The following is a 19661-nucleotide window of genomic DNA, read 5'->3' on the forward strand; positions in this document are numbered from 1 at the left end:
GTAACTAAGGAACATCGTAAGGTACGGTGTACTTAAGTAGAATACGAAATATGGTAAGGTACCAAATACTTAAGTGATTTTGACATATTATGATATATGGGCCAAAATACACTTAAGTGGGCTTTTTGGCTTGAAGCCCACACAAGTGGTTCTATAAATAGAACTCTTGTGCAGAAGCATTGTATGGGAATACAACACAACTGAAGAGTTGGAATTTCGTATCTCTCTCTCTCTCACACACTCAAAGCCTTCATTCGTACCAGCTAGCACTGAGATTGAAGGAATCCATTCGTGTGGACTGAGTAGAGACGTTGTCATCGTTCAACGTTCGTGATCGCCACAAGAGGTAACGATTCTATCACTAATCATGCCCATTCGTAAGGATCACTAAATGGAGAAATTTTTAAATTCCGCTGCGCCTTGGATGGCAATTCTCCTTCATATACTAACTCTCATGGGCCCAAAAGTGATGGATAATTAAGAAGCCTATGATCCAATACCTCACAAAACTCTAGACGAGACTGTCTATAAGAGGATCCATTTGAAGAAATGAAAAAGAGGTTCAGAATAATAGAGAAAATCAATTGAGAGAAACTTGTGTGAAAGTATGTTGAGTCAAGTTTGGATAATTTATCTTTTCTTCTTCTCAAGTATAAGGCCCCAGTATCTAGCGTGACATAACCCGTCTATTGCTGATTGAAGATTGCAAGAAGACAAAGAAGTTACTCTTAAATTTTCATTTCTTTTACATTATGTGTTTAAGAATGTTTAGCTTAGGAACCAATGTTGATGTATGTACCGACTCATCATGAGCTAAACTAAGAAATGTGAAGTTAATATAGATTAATCTTTTGTGTCATTTGATGTGATGTTAGTGACTGATTTTATCATGCATTTTAAGGTTATAAATTTGATTCTTTGGTTGATCATCTTAGAAAAAGATAACATCTTGTTGATATGAGGAATCCATCAACAAGTAGAACTCATGACAAATATGATTGAAAATAATAGGATAGACATATTCACTATAATAGATACTTTAGGCATAAAGAGATACAACCATAGGGGAAATTCAGAAAGAAACCAAACATGCATTATAGCTAAACGCGAGGCTTGGGAATTTGTTCCCTTGCTTTCTTGCATATGCTTATGATGTTGTAGGAATACACCATAAAATCACGTTTTGACCTCACCTGACACGAAATATCGCATCATACACACATACAATAGATAAATTATATTAATTGATCATTGCCTAACATATTCTCTATTACTGGTTTCACTTATTTAAAACAAATTTAGTTCTATCATTGTTTACTTAAAAACTGAACTCTTGACAATCATAAAACATTGTTATTTTGCTCATGCTTATTCACAAAAGATAGTTTTAAAAATCAATCTAAGTTATTACACTCCCAGTGGAAATGATATTTTCACTTTTATCACTTGTTACTGTTGACTGGGTATACTTGTGTGTTATATAGTTTCATCCAACAAATACTAGTAAGACCGTCACCCGTTTGGGTTAATCACTTTACCCTTTCCAAGGCCCCATGCTTTAGGGACCATGGATTAAAGATCATTTCGCTAGGCCTAGAAAGAAATAGTTATGGAGGAGACCGCTCGAACGAGGTATGGTAGTGTTGGGCGAGCACCCGAAGTAGGGTTGAGCAGCCAAAGCGCATTGCATGTCGCCCCATATGGTTTTGGTTCCGTAATCAATAATTTGCCACATTTAACATACATAGTATGTGAAGTGTCCCAAGGAATGACAACTTGAAAGTACCAGGGGAAACTACTTTCACTGCATTTTGACAGAGATTTAGTCTTTCTTTACTCGGACGTTACCCATCAGGAGGAAAAAACATATTTCCTGGCCCAAGGGTTGTCTATATAACCTAATCTCAACGTTGTGAAAAGGGATCATTCATTAACTTCAAAAAACACAGATTCTCTCATCACCCACACATGAGCTGACTCTCTCAAACTTTCATTATACTTTTAACAAGTACAATTATATTTTTTATAAGTAACTTGTATATTACGTAACAAATGCAAACAAAAATTATTTCAAAATAAAAAATACTCCTAAAATAACAAAGCAAAATAAACTAATTTGCCTCGTTCTTCTCTCTGAATTTGTTTTCTAAGGCTCCAATATATATTATATTTTAAATTGAATCTCTATTTAAATTTTTTCTTTTAGAGGAAGTGAGGAAGTTAGAAATGTCAGTTGGGTACACTGTCATACAATTTGTTTAGATCGAGACAAGAGAGACATAGAGGTGAATTGGATACAATAGTTTAATTATTCGTTACTTAGAAAATGGTGTTAGAGGGTTTAATCAAATCAGAAATGATTATGGCTTAGGGTACTGATGCATAACTATGGTAGTTAAAGATGTAGGGCTCAAGATGGTGGGAGAAAGACATAAAATGGTCAATTTTTTTGTCTTTTATTAGATATTGAGAGGGTGTGCCTATGGATATGTGGTTTGGAGAGTCTCTTTTTAGAGATGCGGGGAATGACAAAAATATTTATTTTACATGATTCTTGGATGGATGAATCATTGTTAAGATATGAATTTAATAGGATGTATGATTTTTTCTAGGTAAAGAGGTGTCAGTGACTGATATGTGCAGATAAGGGTGAAATGTAATTAGTGATTGTAGGAGGTGGAGACGCCGCTTGCTTGTTTGGGAGGAAGAATTACTTTTAAATTGTGGTACTCTTATGGCGACCTTTATTTGTGTGTGCAAGTTAACAAAGTACATAAATAGATATGACTACTTAACTCTAATGGTTAATATCTTGTTAACGAAGTTTATTGAGTGCTTACCTAGGATTTGGAGGCTAGTTTTGGAGTCCATACTGATTGTGTTTGGAATAAGTTAGTTCCAATGAAAATGTCCTCGTTTGCATGTAGACTCTTCCATAACCAACTCCTGACTAAATAAAAACTTGAGCCAATGTGACATCATTAACAACGATGCTTTAAGATACTTAACTGATTGTACAAATGATGGAAAATTAAATCACTTATTTTTCGATACACTTAGGGATATGATATTACGTTATGTCTTAAATGGTTTGACATTTGTTGTACATATCCTAATGATCCAAGGGTTATCCGTGTTACAAAGGATATTCAAAAAGACCTTATTGTCATTTGGTTGGTAAGTATTTGAATTTTCTAAAAGAAGTATAATAAGGTTATTTTGCGTGAAAGAATTACCAATTTTCAGATTTTAGATTAAATTAAAATTACATATTAATGATAGTTCAAATAAAAAAATAATTTTTTATATCTTAAATCTTTAGTGATCCCTTAATATTATTTTTTTAATCTTGTTTGTTTTCGTCTTTGAATTTTGTATGATATAATTTGACTTTTGTTGAGTATTATTTTTTTTTGAGATAATCTTTTTTTTTAATTTTAAAAAATATATTAAAATGATTAAAATCAAATATTTAATATTTTTTTTAAAATAGTTTTAATATAAATTAATTATAAAAAATTAAAATAAAACAATACCGTTAAAAACAAAATAAAAAAATTTACATATTTAATTCTATTTTCTCCTTCCCGTCAATTCTACCTCCTTAAATACCTTAAGTTTACGGCGTCTCTTGTGAACACGGATACATTCATAGCAGAGCTTTCAATCGTTTTACATATCAGGTTATTCTTCTTCTCTATAGCTTCACCTTTTCACCACACAATCACACACTCTTTTTTTAAATCCTAATGGAATCTACTCTAGTAACATGTTTTGTTCAAATTCTTTGGCATTTACTGAATATATGGTTTTATCTTGAATGCCCTTTAACTGTTTGTTTAAATGTTTCTTCCAACTGTTTCTATATATTCTAATATTCTGCTGTGCTTTCTGGTTACTTCTGGGAAATGGGATTGTACAAATGTCATTTTGGTGTAGGGCACTGAATTTACTTTCTAAATGTGTAAAATGTTGAGAGTCACACATGAGATAGTAATATGGTCTGAATAGTTGTTATAGCTTATAAATGCTGAGCATTCTCTAATCTTACCAACTGAGAGCAATGTAGGCTTCCAGTATTAAAACAGCGCTAATGTTATCTAAAATATGAAAGAATGCTAATTTATGTGTTAACAGTTTTATGTTCTTATAGTAACTATCTATCATGAATAATAATCCTAGTTCAAGTTTATACTATCTTTTTTCAATAGCGAAGTGCTCCTAAATTCAATTCAGAATTGATCATATAAAGAAAAGCAATGAAAACAAAAATTAATGAATAACCATAAAAAACTTCAATTAATGTTCCTTTAATGTTCCTACTTCATGTGGATTTGATGGTCTTCTGATTTTAAATCAAGAACAGGAAAACCTATCGCTCCCTCTAGCTCAATTATAGGTATTATGAATTTGTATGGTTTGAATGAGGCAGTTGATTCAGCCATAGTCGGTTCTCTCAATACTATTTCTGTCTCCGTTTCTCCAACTTCCATCAACAGATGTAATTCCTTGAAATTAGCTCTGATCTCCCTCAAGTTAGCCAGCCAAACACCCCACTTTTGACAAAACCTCTGTCCTTACTAGTGCAAACATGAAAAATCCTGCTGAACCCTGCATATTTTGCAACTGCACATTAACTCCCTTAAATGCCTCTTGATGACTGATTTTGAGTCCACCCTTACTTCCACGCAAGTTGGGAGGTTTCTTGAACTGTTGAGCTTAATTCTCGGACCAGCTTACCATCTGTAAAGTTATGAGATGCTCTCATTTTCAACCAAAACCCTCACCTTCCTTCCATTGTTTCTCCTCCACAAATGTAAAGAACTCAACGTCCATCTGGCATTATATACAAACATGCACTGCAGCCTATGTGCCTCCATGTGCTCCGTTAAGTCGTTTTCCTCCTTTTTCTCATCACATTCAAAGGATCAATATTAAGTCCATGCTCCCTTTTATCTTACGACTTAGCTACTTACCTCTCGATAGGAAACATCTTGTAGTGATGTTTCCTTCATACATAGCTGTCATGGAAGCAGGATAATCCCTTGACACCACTCCTATCTTTCTTGGAAAGCAACATTCCTTTCAATGGAGTTCAATTCCCTTCTTAATTAATTTGCACCATTTTCATCATCTCTGCTGCTAACCCTTCTTTCTTATGTAGTTTTGTGTCTGCTCTGATTTTCTTCCTTCAGGCTACTAAGGATAAGTCTCTGGTTGTAGGACTTCCGACTGTTGAAATTTCACACTTAGTCACAACACAACAAGATGCTTGTAAGTTTCCATTGTCTTCGATGAGTTCAGATTTTTACTGTAAGAAAAGAAGAGAACCAATGGTATAAAAAAAGAGATCCGACATCAACTTCTTGGCTTTGATGAAGCCCCAGTTTCCGTCTATATAACAATAACACGAAAAACACTGAATAATACAGTAACCACAATGGTTAAGGTCTAGAGATTATCACTGTCTGAGGAATTGGGAGCAGAGACAGAAATCCAAATGTAGCATCAATCTCAGCATTATTGGGCTTGAATTTCTTTATCAAAGAGGTTTCTGATGTGTAGATTGATTTGCATATTGCAGTTGTCATACATTCCTTTTCTGGTGATTTTTGGGATAGTAGAAACTTCGCAAAAATTAATTACTTCCTACACTCCTTTTCTGACATTAAACCTGGTTGTTTTCTTCTTATGCAGCTGTCCTGGAAGAAGGATAATCCCTTGACATTACTCCTATCTTTCCTAGTAAGCATCATTCCTTTGAGTAGAGTTTGATTCTCTTCAAATAATCTGCACCATTTTCACCATCTCTGCTGCTAACCCTTCTTTCTTATGTAGTTTTGTGTCTGCTCTGATTTTCTTCCTTCAGGCTACTTAAGGATAAGTCTCTGGTTGTAGGACTTCCGACTGTTGAAATTTCACACTTAGTCACAACACAACAAGATGCTTGTAAGTTTCCATTGACTTCGATGAATTCAGCTTTTTACTGTAAGAAAATAAGAGAACCGATGGTACAAAAAAAGAGATCTGACATCAACTTCTTGGCTTTGATGAAGCCCCAGTTTCCGTCTATATAACAATAACACGAAAAACACTGAATAATAGGGTAACCACTATGGTTAAGGCCTAGACATTACCTCTGCAAATGGAATTTCATTGTTTTTTTTGCTTCAGTCTTGATCAGAATACATAACGAAATCCTATTGGATATGGATATTTGAAGTAAATCTTGTCATCCAATTGTTTAGTGATGATGTGGTGAAAATAAAAGGTATGTACTTCAATTTTTTCCCTTAAAACAATTGTGCCAACTAAGTTATTTACAATAAAAAACTTTTCATATCAGGGCATTTGGTCTAGTGGTATGATTCTCGCTTTGGGTGCGAGAGGTCCCGAGTTCAATTCTCGGAATGCCCCTTTTCTTTTATAATTGTTTTGAAGCTCTGGAAGGTTTTCATTGTTAACTGTTTAAATCAATATAAATAAGAAACAAATTTTTTTTTATGGAAACTGACAAGCCTGACTTGTTCTATTAGTTAAAAAACAATTAGGCTTCAGGAATGCATGTGAATGCCTTGAGATGACTGCTGTGACTGTGATACATGAATAATGTATTAGTAGTCAAACTCATGTCCTAACATGACAAACTCTTCCTTATGCAATCAGAATTGACAAATAATTTATTTTATAATAACGTAAAAAAGTTGCGTTGTTGTTTGAGATGAAGTGTTGGATGGTAAAAAGCCAACACAAAATTACTCAGTGTAGCAGGGGTGAGGTACATGTGGATGATGCACTTGATTAGTAAAAATAATAGGGAAAAAGGAAGCCCTTACAAATAAATATGTGATAGGATTAGGAATTAGAAGAAGATGCACTGGATGAGTGAAAATAATAGACAAGGAAGGATTCCTAACAAGATAAAAATGAGATAGGATTAGAGATTTAGCATTAAAGGGAGAGTTGGGATAGCAAACGAGCACATATTGTTGATAATATGGTTAAATATCGACTTAATTGGTTTGAACACATGTGGAGGAAATCTATAAATTCCATAGAAAAGAGAATATATGATATGCTTTGTGGCACAATTGCTAGATGTAGAAAAATGCCATGAAAAACTACAAACAAAACTATTGAGAAATGCACAAAGGACCATATTTTGGCTATATATATGATTTATTTTATAAGTTATAATAACATTATGACGACTTTTGTTTCATCTATCCAACTTCACCTAATAAAAGCTTATTGTTGTTGTATAATAATGTGAAAATGTTAGGTGGATTAGCCATTTTCTTTTTAATTCCAACAGTTCCCTGTGTATAATGTAATGGAAATGTGAAATTGGCAATACAACTCTCACATAGTAAAATGTGTATGCTACCCATGCAATGATGAAATGTGGTAAAAATTCAGTCTGCCTAGAATAATTGCCTGAACTGTCAAATTTCCACATTCACAGTCAAAGCTTTTCATATTCGGGCATTTGGTCTAGTGGTATGATTCTCGCTTAGGGTGCGAGAGGTCCCGAGTTCAATTCTCGGAATGCCCCTTTTGAAGGTCCGGAGCTTTTGGTTGCTTGTTTTGCTTAGGACATCTTTTGTTCTGATGAGAGTGTGCTGTGTTTTGGTTGCTTATTGTTAGTTTTGTAAAATTCATCTGTGGTATATCTTATGCCTTGGCTTTCTTAATAAATTTTGTTCTTGACTATAAAAAAAAACAGTGGTCAAATCCGAGCCTCTCATTATTACAGAATACATAGGACAGGACCAGAATTGTTTAGCAGCTGGTTGCTAATTGCTATAAGCAGATTTGGTAATTTGCATGAAATCTTTCAATACAAATGCAGACTCTGTGGTATGCATAAACAATTTCAAAAGCAAATAAGAGATAAATGTCAACTTACTTTCCTTATTTGGTTTACCATGTGATTCTCGCTTAGGGTCTTTTACCTCCGGTAGGTGTCACTATCTCTATAATTTAGGCTCTTTATACCTACTATGAGAGTATTTCTCAAAGTCGGCAGCTGAACATTTTTTAATACGGAGTTAGAGTGTCTTGCAAGTAAGCAACTCCAAAAATTGATTTTGGGTTATTTTTCTGAAAGAGAGTCATGCTGCCAACTCTCCCCACATCATATAGTTTTTTGTATAATATTTATCAGTTCAATGTAATTTACTTTTTTATAATCATTTTATATCTTTTACTCATAATCAATATTTGTTACTTCATAATTTTATGTGCTATTGGTATTTGACATAATATAAATATAAAATGAAGCTACTGAGTTCAATGAATCAATCTAATAAAAAATTTATGATATGGATTCTGATTATGCCAGAGTTTTGGATGGTTTTAATATTGTGATTCTAGATTTTGATTATAACGGTTTTACTAGCAAAGACACTGTTCCTCCTAAAGCACAACATGTTTTGACGAGTGCCCCTTTTAGTAAAAGTATTCGGGATATGAATGTAAAGTTTGACATGACCACAATACAAAAAGTAATTTTTGGTTGTTTGCAAGTTGCACTTGCTCAGGACTTTTTCCTTGCTATAAATATTGATGGTCTAGGCCAACATATGTCATCGGGGAAGTACCGTATTATCTCAAGATATTACCTTATGATTCTCTTATGTTTTATTGATGAGGTGTGCCCTGTTTGTCGCAAGTCGTGTTTGAATAGATTTGGAAAACACGCGATTCATTGTGGGGAGCTTCCAGACTTCAAATAACGATATGATCTTGTTAGGGATGTCGTGTTTGATATATTTCGACGGACCGGAGTATCGGTGAAGAAAGAGGCGTCTGCGAATTTCTTGACTGACGCACATGAGGGGAGATTGACACTTAGGCTGACATATGTTCTGGTTTACGGGTGGATAAGAGGAAAGCATAAACATGTTGTGTGAACTTGACTGAAGTTTCTCTCCACTTGTGAGACTGATGATCAAAGGTTTTACTGTGGGACAAGTAGCTCTACAAGCCATTTCAAGTATATTATTGGTCAAATATGAGAAATCATGTTCCGATAATCAACATGTTTTCATACTATTTTTCTTTGACATTTTTTTTATTTTTTAGCACCATAAACAATTGATCTTTTATAGAAAGTCCAAAGATTTATGAATTGCAATGTTATATCTCATAGATCTATGGATATAATTTTTAAAAAGATTAATGTAACTTGTTTGCCTTTTGTTTCTCTATAAATTTTATTGTACTAACTTTGTGAATAAAATAATTAAGAAGATTTTTAAAAAAACATATTTATATATTAATTTAAATAAATTATTAATATTTATAAATCAACGATTAATAAAAAATCAAACAGACATCTATAAATTGCCAAACTCCCCAAAATATCTTTAAAACATAAGCAGTTATGAATAAACATATTTATGTAGCAGATGAATTCCACAAGTCACAGGTTCAAAATAACAGCTTCACAATGATCATGTTGCAGATAAACTCAGATGGGTCTTTAATGATGTATCAAATGAAGTTTCAAATTGCAAGCACTTGGTTACATGAAATTTGACATTGGCCAAGTCCTTTTGCATAGGGATGTTGCATAGATTCTAAGTCCAATTGCCTAAGATCAAACCAATAGTTCACACAATAGTTTTTTAGGGTTTTTGTTTCTTATTATGTACATTGATGGTCAAAGACCACACAAACAAACAAAATATACACTAACAAGATATATCACACAATATGGTCCAAATGGACAAAGTGAAAATGCATTAATATAAACAATTAGAATGGAATGAATAATGACAAATGAATAAAGCTTAAAAATTAAAGTGCATTAAAAGTAAATGGCTTGAAATTAAATGTTAGTTGTTAATGAATTAGAAGTTAATATTGTTTTTGCTTTTTTTGTTTAAGTCATTCTTTGAGAACACTCAACCCACTTATCATAAGCATGAATCCTTGAACCAAGACATCTTCCAAAGGAAGGAAAAAAGGCCAAGTTTCCACACAATACCATGAAAGAGGGGAGACTTAAAATCTCACTAATTAGAATGTTATGCCTTATTGTGTAAAAAAATTAGCGATAGGTTAAGCAATCACAATTGGACTTATGTAGAAGTCACAACTATTTCAGGTCGGGCAATAGAATTTTGGTGTTAATGCATGTTAGAGATATAGTATAATGAACTATGCTCATGAAACATACCACACACAAAAAGAATATGCAAAAGAGGTGATATAATCTCATCCATACTTATGTTGATTTTTCAATCAACTAGCCTTAGGACTTTGAGATATCATAGGCCAAATGGAATAGATGCATAAAGAATGGGAATTAGATGAAGAGGGAGGGGAATAGATCAAAACTCAAATTGGTCAAAGGAGGACTTTTACCAAATTAAGATCATTCATTCATTTTGGGAGATGGAATGTACATTCCATCAATCCCCTAAATCCAATGATCTTAACCTATCAAAGTCAAATCAACCTTGACCAAGGTCCAACAACACAAGTCAAACTTATACAAATCATCAAGATAGCTCAACACAATTATTTGGCATTTATTCAATTTAAAAAATACTAAAAATAATGCATTAAATTAAATATGGTTTGTCAAATTCCTAAAATCTCATCAAAACACCAAAGAAATTGCCATGAGATTTATCATAGGTCAAACAAGGTGAAAGGACCCAGGAGAAAAAAATTCAGAATTTTTGGAGACTTAAAAGTATTTTTAAACAATTAAAAATATTCACAATATCAATTAAATCATGAAAAATATTAATAATGATCCAAAAAATAATTTTGATTCAAAATATGAAAGAGGGTTTTATTTAAATTTTTTTATGAAACTCTCATATTTTTTGGATCAATATTAAAATTAATATAAATTAATGAAAATCAAATGAAATAAAATGAAAATCAGAAAATAAAAAAAAACGTGGACCACTTGATCTCCCTCATTAATTGAGGTGGCGGATCAAATGGTCACGAGCGCGCGTTCCACCATACACCTGGTCAACTGTTCCACACGCGTGGTAATTACTCTGAGCGCTCAGGATTAAAACATTTCAAATGAGATCAATGGCTCAGAGCCTGTCCAACACACCACCGACGATGGACCCTCATTCACCTTCTCAGGCGAGGTCCACCGGACTGGTTCACACATCACCATCACAAAACTGAAAAAAGAGGACATGATCTGAAAGAAAAAATGGCGTAGAGCACGAATCTGACCTCAATTTCAACTAACTCCAAATATATAGAAAGACATGAGGAGTTGAATTTTGAGGTGTGTCAACTGAGTTGCTTCGATTTGACCTCAAAGCAAATCAATCTTCTTGCCTACACTGGTAGGACTTCAGACAACCAAAGATCCAAGATAATTGATGAGAATTGAGTGAGAATCAAAGAGAAGAAGATTTCTGAAAATTACCTTCAATGTTGTGCAGAAATGGATCTTGCTTGCTTCAAACTTGACTTGATCACACACTCAAGGATCCTGGAGTTTTTGAATCTCCAAACAATGAGATTCAAACTCAATTTTCAAGTTAAATATTCTCAGGTTTTCCTTTGAAGGGTGAGGGTTTCAATTGGGGGGCAAAGCTGGCGTGCAAGGTATGTTTGAAATGAGCTCAGATGCCTTGTATTTATAGCATTTGGGATTGATAATTGCACACTTGAAAAATTGCTAAAAATGGCAAGGGTGATGCACAAGCTTGCATGGGCGTGTATAGGCCTATGAAGCAATCCATTATGATCCAATTACAACTGTACTGAAGTTCAAATCATGCTTGAATGGCAAGGCAAAGTGAAATGGAGTTTTGGACATTTGATTTTCTCCAATGATACAAACCTGTTAAGACCATGCGCATCCCTAGTAAACCTCATTCAAAATGCATGAAATAAGACTCTTTGGAAAGCTTAGATCAAGGGGAACAAGTTTGATGTTGAAAACGTTTTCATTTGGGACTTGGATCATGGTGAATTTTGAGGTGGAAGTTTGGAAATTTCAACATATTGAAATTTTTTCTAAGTGTTAAGTCATATATCTCAATATTCCACCTTATTTAACTTTTTATGTGAGCTCCAAATGAGAAACGTGTCTTCATAAAAATTGTATCTCTTTCAAATACCTTCAAAATGGTCACCAATTTCATGTCATTTGGATTTAGAATGATAGAGTTATGTATTTTTGAAGTTGAGGAAAATCACTTGTTCAATGGTATAGGGCAAAACTGACCTATAATGTATCCTCATATTGAAGCTGAGAAAAACAAGAAAGGGGGGGTTTGAATTGTTTGGAAAAATAAGCGCTTTTTCAAAATGAAAACCACACAATGATTTTATACTGGTTCGCTTATAACACAAAGCTACTCCAGTCCACCCGGCCGAGGTGATTTCGCCTTCAACAAGGACTTAATCCACTAATCTTGAAAGATTACAAACAACGTCTAAGAGAAAGATCTCTTAGTCCTCTCAAGTATACAGACTACACAGAGTCACTTGAGGAAATAAACAAACAATAGATAAAAGATTTATGTAATCTAGAGTGCTTCTAAGATAAGCAAGTATTACAATAGTAAGAACAAAGTGATTCACGTTATAAGCAACAGCTTCGTGAAGATTTAGAGAGCAAGAGTGTTTTCTTGAGCGTTGATGTTTCAGTATAATTTTTCCTTGTATGTGTTTTGTACTGAATGTTGATTTGCAGTCCTTTATATAGATCAGTGAGGTAGTAGTTGAAACTGATGAGTAATAAAATGAATTTACGCCATAACATAAATAGCTTCTGTCAGGATAACTTTCTCTCCTTGAAATGACTACTTACCACATATAGTTCCTTCTTTATTGAAATTGGAGATTAACGTCTTTTTCTGTATTAGGAAATCCATTTGCAAAACTTTACTTGACTTTAACGTTACTCTTTCATAATTAGCAATTCCATGATCAGAGTCTTCGTGTATCTGAGAATCTTGGAGTCTTGCTTCTGATGTTGATCTCTTTTGGATTCTGATGGATTCTTCAGATAGCGCTGATAAGTTCTGGAGTTTAGAGATAGCGTTGATCAGAGTCAGAACTTCTAGAGCTTACTTCTTGTTCAGATGCTTCTGATACTTTGCTGTTTTGCTCAGAGTTAGACTTTCTTGAACGTGTTTCTACTTCAGATGCTTCTTATCTTCTGATAATTTGTATCTGATCTGGTTCTGTATCTGATGACATCATCAGATTTCTTCCTTCTTTCTTTAGAACCCTGCACACTTAGAAACTTTTCGTTAGGGTGCCATTTTTGGTTTCATCCTTTGTTATCATCAAAATCAAGGAATCTGTTGTAGAACAATTTTTGTTCTTACAATCTCCCCCTTTTTGATGATGACAAAACAATCTTAATTAGCAGATGAAACATGAATAATATCAGATCAGATAGATAAGAGCTCCCCCTGAGATAGTGCTAGGGAGTTCAGAAGTTCTTACCAGAGCTTCTAAGTAAAGAGGTTTCTTGATACCTTCTGCAATTTCTTAAGTCCAGGTTAGATAAAATTATTTTTAAGAAAAATATGTTGCAGAATGCTTAAGGTATTTAGACAATATTTTCATCAGAGCTATTAATGACTTCTCCCCCTTTTTGTCAGAATCAAAAAGACATAGCAAAAATAAGGAATTTAAGAGAAAAACATTGTATTCAGATAAAAGCACAAAGGCAACAAGAACAGGAAAACATCAGAATCAGAAAAAGCAAACAAAACAACAGGCAAGCAAAAAAAATATCCTAAGTGCCTAGGGGTTCGGAGGCGGAGGCATTCTCTGAAGCAACATAGCCAGCATGTTCTGAATGTTGTCGTTGACAGTGTCTTGCTTATCCATTCTGGCACGGAGTTCATTCTGATCTTGCTTAAGTTCTTTCAACGTCTGGAGAACCATAGGGATAACAGAAGAGGACTCCCCCAGAGTCAGAGCCTGCTGTGCTTCAGCAGCAGCTTGTGCTTCTGCATCCGCCAGAGCCTTAGCTTCAGCTTCCTTTATCCTTAGGATTTCAGCTTCCTTTGCTCTTTCTTCTTCCAGTCTTCTAGCTTCCTCTTCAGCTTCTCTTGCTAGTCTCTCTTCCTCTAGCCTTCTGGCTTCAGCTTCTCGTGCAAGTCTTTCCTGGAGTCTTGCCTCAACATCTCTGATGTAGCCATTTCTGACTTGTTCAGAGATGTGCTTCAGTCTAAAAGCCTCAGAGGTCATCCAGCCAATGACTCTGTTCCAGTGTGTCCTTACAGAGTCAGGATCATCACTGACTTCAGAGTTAGTGGTCAGAGACTTGACCTTTTGTACTGAAGCCCCTGCAACCAGCATGATGGCTTCCTCAAGGGTAGGTATAGAAAGGTCAGGTTCAGAGGTATGAGGTGGAGATGTTGGAGGGCTGAGATTTAGAGTTAGAGGTTCTGGTTCAGTTTCTGATTCAGGTTGAGGTTCAGATATTTGGGGTGAAGCGTAAAGAGGGTTTAAGTCTAATGGTTCAGTTTCAGCTTCAGGTTCAGGAGGGGTGATATCAGAGGTGTGGAGGTCAGAGGGTTGAGTTTCAGAGGGTTGGTCTTCAGAAGTAATGTTGGTTGTTTGTTCTGGTGGAGGTGAAGTTGCTTCAGATTGTGTTTGTGTTTGTTGTTGTGAAGCAAGGTTTTGAGCCTGAATTTGGGCTAAGGTTGGAGAGTCAGGGTCAGAGTATTCTTGGTCAGAGGAGATTTGAAGGTATGGGGGTGATTCTGGTTCTGAAGATGATGAAGAGGAAGTGCTTTGGTTCATTTGTTTAGGTTCAGAAGGAGGTATGAATGTATGGGCGATATTTAAAATTGGTGAAGGTTGTGAGGTTCTGGTTGTAGAAGGTGGGATTTCAGAGGTTGTATAAATGGGTGGTGTTGGGAGAGGATTAGAGGAAGGAGTAGAGGAAACCATCAGAGGTTCAGAGGAAATAGGAGGAACAGACGTACCAGTAGAAATTTGCAGAGGAGCTGGAGATCTGCTTCCAGAAGATTCTCCAAGTCTTGCCTTCTTTGCCTGTGATGTTATCTTCTTTTCAGAGAGACCTCTCTTGTACCTGACGAAGTCTTCTTCTGAATCTAGACAATCGTCGAGGCTGAAGTCAGAGATGTCAACACCTTCATCCAGCAGACGATTAAGATAGATAGCAACCGCATCTCTGGGTTCATTCTTGTAGAACCTAGCAAGACCATGAGGCAGCTTCCTCTGATCTTTCAAGGAATCCCAGGATGTGTCCAGCGTGGGTCTGACTTGAATCTTCTTTATTATTCCCATACTCTTGAGATTTCTGGCATTCAGAGGCTTCCCAGTATCTATTGCCAGATCTTGCATCAGCTTGGCCTTCTCCAGATGATCTACCAGCCCATTCTCGATGAAAACATCAGATAACAATCTTCCCAGAGGGATGTAGGATCTGGGTTTCATGTTGTTTCTGGTCTCCCTGACAGAGTCTCTTAGGTATCTGAAGAGTAGTGCAGGAAGGCATATCTTCACACCCTTGTGAATGCAATACAGAATGCACTTCTGATCTGCATTGATGTAATCAGAGGAGTTTGAGGCTGGGCGGTGGTGAATAGTTCCCAGAATGATCTTGAGCCACACTCTGAGGTTCTGATGCAGCTCTTTGTTCTTTGAAGGATTTCCTTCAGTGTTGGGTTTGAAGATGGTTGGATTGATTACTTCAGCAACGCGCCTTGATCTAGGGTTGATGTTGTAAATCCTTTTTCCTCCATCTTTCTCCATGTTCAACAAAGAAGCAATTGACTCTTCAGTAATTACTATCTTTACCCCCAAAACATAGGAGACGGTGAAATGGTCATCAGCATCTGCAAATCTCCAGAACTCCTTGATGAGAAGTGGGTAAACAGGGCCATAGAGCCTTTGGAAGTAGTTTCCCCAACCTTGTTGACGAAGTTCTTCAGTGAGATCAACTCCATTTCTTCTCAAGTTGTCAAAGTCCACCAGTGTTTCACATAACACATTCAATCCCTCAAAGGGAGTTGCTAGGTTGATGTGAGGTAAACGATCAAGGATATGGGGTTCTTTGTAAACTGGGGTGATGGAGACTCCTGTAACAGTTGGAGTTGGAATGCTTGAAGTTTGAGCAGTTGAGCTTGATTCCATTTGTTGAGAAAAGTTGAAAACTTCTTGTTGTTGAGCATCCATGGTTGAAGAAGAAGATGAAGAGTTTGCAGAAATGCTTCAGAGAGGTTTAGGGTTTTAGAGAGGGTTTGAGAGTGAGTGAGAGTGATAAGTGTGTGAAAAGTGAGAAAAGTGTTTAAATACCCTAAGTTAAAACACATGCAAAACGACACACAATATTGCGTTAGCACAAAGCTCAAGTAAGCACGCTTCGGGGAGAAATGATTAAGGCTAATTAATGAATGTCTAATCCCAACAGTATGCACACTGCTCGAGGAGATCTCAAACGTTTCCCTTTAATCTTCTTCTGGACAGCTGTCTAGAAGTTCTAGGGTTAGACGCTAAGTGCTCCACGTGTTGATGTATCTGATCTTCAGGAATACCAAAGGATTGGTTTCTGGAGATTTCTAACTCAGATATCTTCTTAACTTGGTAGAAGTATCAGAGTCAGAGGCAGAAACACATTTGTTTATGTCAGAGTCTCATTTTACATTTTCAGAGCCACACTTCATTCTGGACAATTTTGAATGTTCAGATTTTCTAAGATAAAAAGAAATCTATCTTCAGCTAGAGGCTTAGTAAAGATATCTGCCCATTGATGATCTGTATCAATGAACTTCAATGTTACTATCCCTTTCTGAACATAGTCTCTGATAAAATGATGTTTTATTTCAATGTGTTTGGCTCTGGAATGTAGAATGGGATTCTTACTTAGACAAATGGCAGCAGTATTATCACAGAAGATAGGGATGTTACTCTCAAAAATTTGCAGATCTTCTAACTGATGCTTCATCCAGAGCATCTGAGTTGTGCACAGTGATGCTGAGATATATTCTGCTTCTGCAGTTGATAGAGCGATAGTTGACTGTCTTTTGCTAGCCCAGGAGATTAGATTGTTTCCCAGAAGCTGGCAATTTCCAGATGTGCTTTTTCGTTCTAGTCTATCTCCTGCATAATCTGCATCACAGTAACCAGAAAGTCTATACTCTGATGTTTTCTTATACATCAGGCCCATGTTAGGAGTTCCTTTCAGATACTTAAGAATTCTCTTAACTGCTGTTAAATGAGATTCTCTAGGATCTGATTGGAATCTGGCACAGAGACAGACACTAAAGAGAATATCAGGACGAGTAGCAGTCAGATAGAGAAGAGAGCCTATCATACCTCGATAGAGCTTCTGACAAACCTTTGCGCTTACTTCTTCTTTTTCAAGAATGCATGTTGGATGCATTGGAGTTTTTGCAGAGTTACAGTTAGCCATGTCAAATTTCTTCAGAACATCTTTAATATATTTGCTTTGATGAACATATGTAACTTCTGAAGTTTGGTTAATTTGAATTCCCAGAAAGAACTTTAGTTCTTGCATTAGACTCATTTCAAATTCTGCCTGCATTAACTTAGAGAATTCTTGACAAACAGAGGCGTTAACTGAACCAAAAATAATATCATCAACGTATATCTGGCATATCATGAGATCATTGTTAAGGTTCTTACAGAAAAGTGTGGAGTCAACTTTCCCTCTGATAAAATTGTGTTCCAGAAGAAAATTGCTTAAACGTTCATACCAAGCTCTGGGAGCTTGTTTAAGTCCATATAAAGATTTTTTAAGTTTAAAAACATGTTCTGGAAATTTTGGATTTTCAAAACCTGGAGGTTGGTTGACATACACTTCTTCTGATATATAACCATTAAGGAATGCACTCTTGACATCCATTTGATATAATTTAATAGAATGGTTAATAGCAAAAGATACAAGAAGACGAATAGATTCTAACCTTGCGACTGGAGCAAAAGTTTCATTATAATCAATACCTTCTTGTTGACTATAACCTTGAGCTACCAATCGAGCTTTGTTTCTGACGACTTCTCCTTTCTCATTCAGCTTGTTTCTGAATACCCATCTGTGTCCAATAACGTGAGTGCCTCTGGGCTTTGGAACAAGATCCCAGACATCATTCTTTGTGAATTGATCTAATTCTTCTTGCATGGCTGAAACCCAGTCGTTATCTTGAAGTGCTTCATCACAGGACGTAGGCTCAATCAGAGACACTAGTCCCAGAGGAGTATCTTCAGAGGTTCTGAAGGTAGATCTGGTTCTGACAGGTTCGTCCTTGTTTCCCAGAATCAAATCTTCAGATACGTTGATACGACTTTTAACTTTCTTTGGGATTTCTGGGGTTTTAATTTCTTCAGAGTTCTGAGTGACAGTTGCTTCTGGAGCTTTATCAGAACCTGCAAGGGTGATTTCTAAATCTGCAAAATCTTCAACTAGCTTTGACTTTTCAGGGTCAAGCTTATCATCAAATCTGACATGAATTGATTCTTCCACAATTTTGGTTTCTGTGTTGTATACTCTGTAGCCTTTAGAGCGTTCTGAGTATCCTAACATAATACCTTTCTGTGCTTTGGAATCAAACTTGTTCAGATGTTCTTTAGTGTTTAAAATAAAGCAAGAACATCCAAAAGGATGAAAATATGAAATGTTTGGTTTTCTTCCTTTACACAGTTCATAGGGAGTCTTTTCCAGAATGGATCTTATAGAGATTCTATTCTGAATGTAACACGCTGTATTTACAGCTTCTGCCCAAAAGTGCTTTGCCACATTAGTTTCATTGATCATGGTTCTAGCCATCTCTTGGAGTGTCCTATTCTTCCTCTCTACAACTCCATTTTGTTGTGGAGTTCTAGGACAGGAGAAATCATGGGATATTCCATTAGAGTCAAATAATTCTTCAAAATCTTTATTTTCAAATTCTCCACCATGATCACTTCTGACTCTAACAATTTTAGCATCAAATTCTTTTTGCACTTTGGAGCAGAAACTAGTGAATACAGAGTGAGACTCACTCTTGTGCTTTAGGAATTTCACCCATGTCCAGCGACTGTAATCATCAACAATGACTAGTCCATACTTCTTTCCATTGACTGATGTTGTTTTCACAGGACCAAATAAGTCAATGTGGAGAAGTTCCAGAGGCTTAGAGGTAGAAACAACATTTTTCTTTTTAAAGGATGTTTTAGAAAATTTTCCTTTCTGACATGCTTCACACAGAGCATCTGAAGAAAACTTCAGTTTAGGTAGGCCTCTGACTAACTCAAGTTTGTTTAGCTGAGAAAGTTTCCTCATGCTAATGTGGCCCAAGCGTCTATGCCATACCCATTGCTCTTCGTGAACCGACATCAGACATTTAACATTTTGTTCTTTTAAATCAGAAAGATTAATTTTATAAATGTTGTTTTTCCTCTTGCCTGTGAAAAGGACAGAGCCATCGTTCTGATTAATGGCTTTACATGTTTTTTGATTAAAGATTACATCATAACCGTTATCACTTAATTGACTTATGGATAACAAGTTATGCATTAATCCTTCTACGTAAAGAACATCAGATATAGAGGGAAGAGTACCATTACCAATAGTTCCGGAGCCTCTGATCCTTCCTTTCTGATCTCTTCCGAAACCTACAAATCCAGCATCTTTAAGTTCCAGGCTTTGGAACATAGACTTTCTTCCCATCATG

At 35.7% G+C, this 19661-nt stretch overlaps 1 long non-coding RNA gene and 2 other non-coding genes across 3 annotated transcripts; all 3 read left to right on the top strand.

Annotated features, from left to right (window-relative positions):
- Positions 1-3617: 3617 nt before the first annotated feature.
- Positions 3618-6392, top strand: LOC127096637 (uncharacterized). Its single transcript, XR_007792755.1, has 3 exons — positions 3618-3683; positions 5698-5745; positions 5870-6392. It is a non-coding gene; the product is annotated as an uncharacterized LOC127096637 (long non-coding RNA).
- TRNAP-UGG (transfer RNA proline (anticodon UGG)) lies at positions 6346-6417 on the top strand. The gene has a single exon. It is a non-coding gene; the product is annotated as a tRNA-Pro (tRNA).
- A 1066-nt stretch (positions 6418-7483) lies between these two features.
- Positions 7484-7555, top strand: TRNAP-AGG (transfer RNA proline (anticodon AGG)). Its single transcript has one exon. It is a non-coding gene; the product is annotated as a tRNA-Pro (tRNA).
- Positions 7556-19661: the final 12106 nt, after the last annotated feature.

This window comes from Lathyrus oleraceus, chromosome 6 (genome assembly GCF_024323335.1).
Source record: "Lathyrus oleraceus cultivar Zhongwan6 chromosome 6, CAAS_Psat_ZW6_1.0, whole genome shotgun sequence".
Taxonomy (NCBI): Eukaryota; Viridiplantae; Streptophyta; class Magnoliopsida; order Fabales; family Fabaceae; genus Lathyrus; species Lathyrus oleraceus.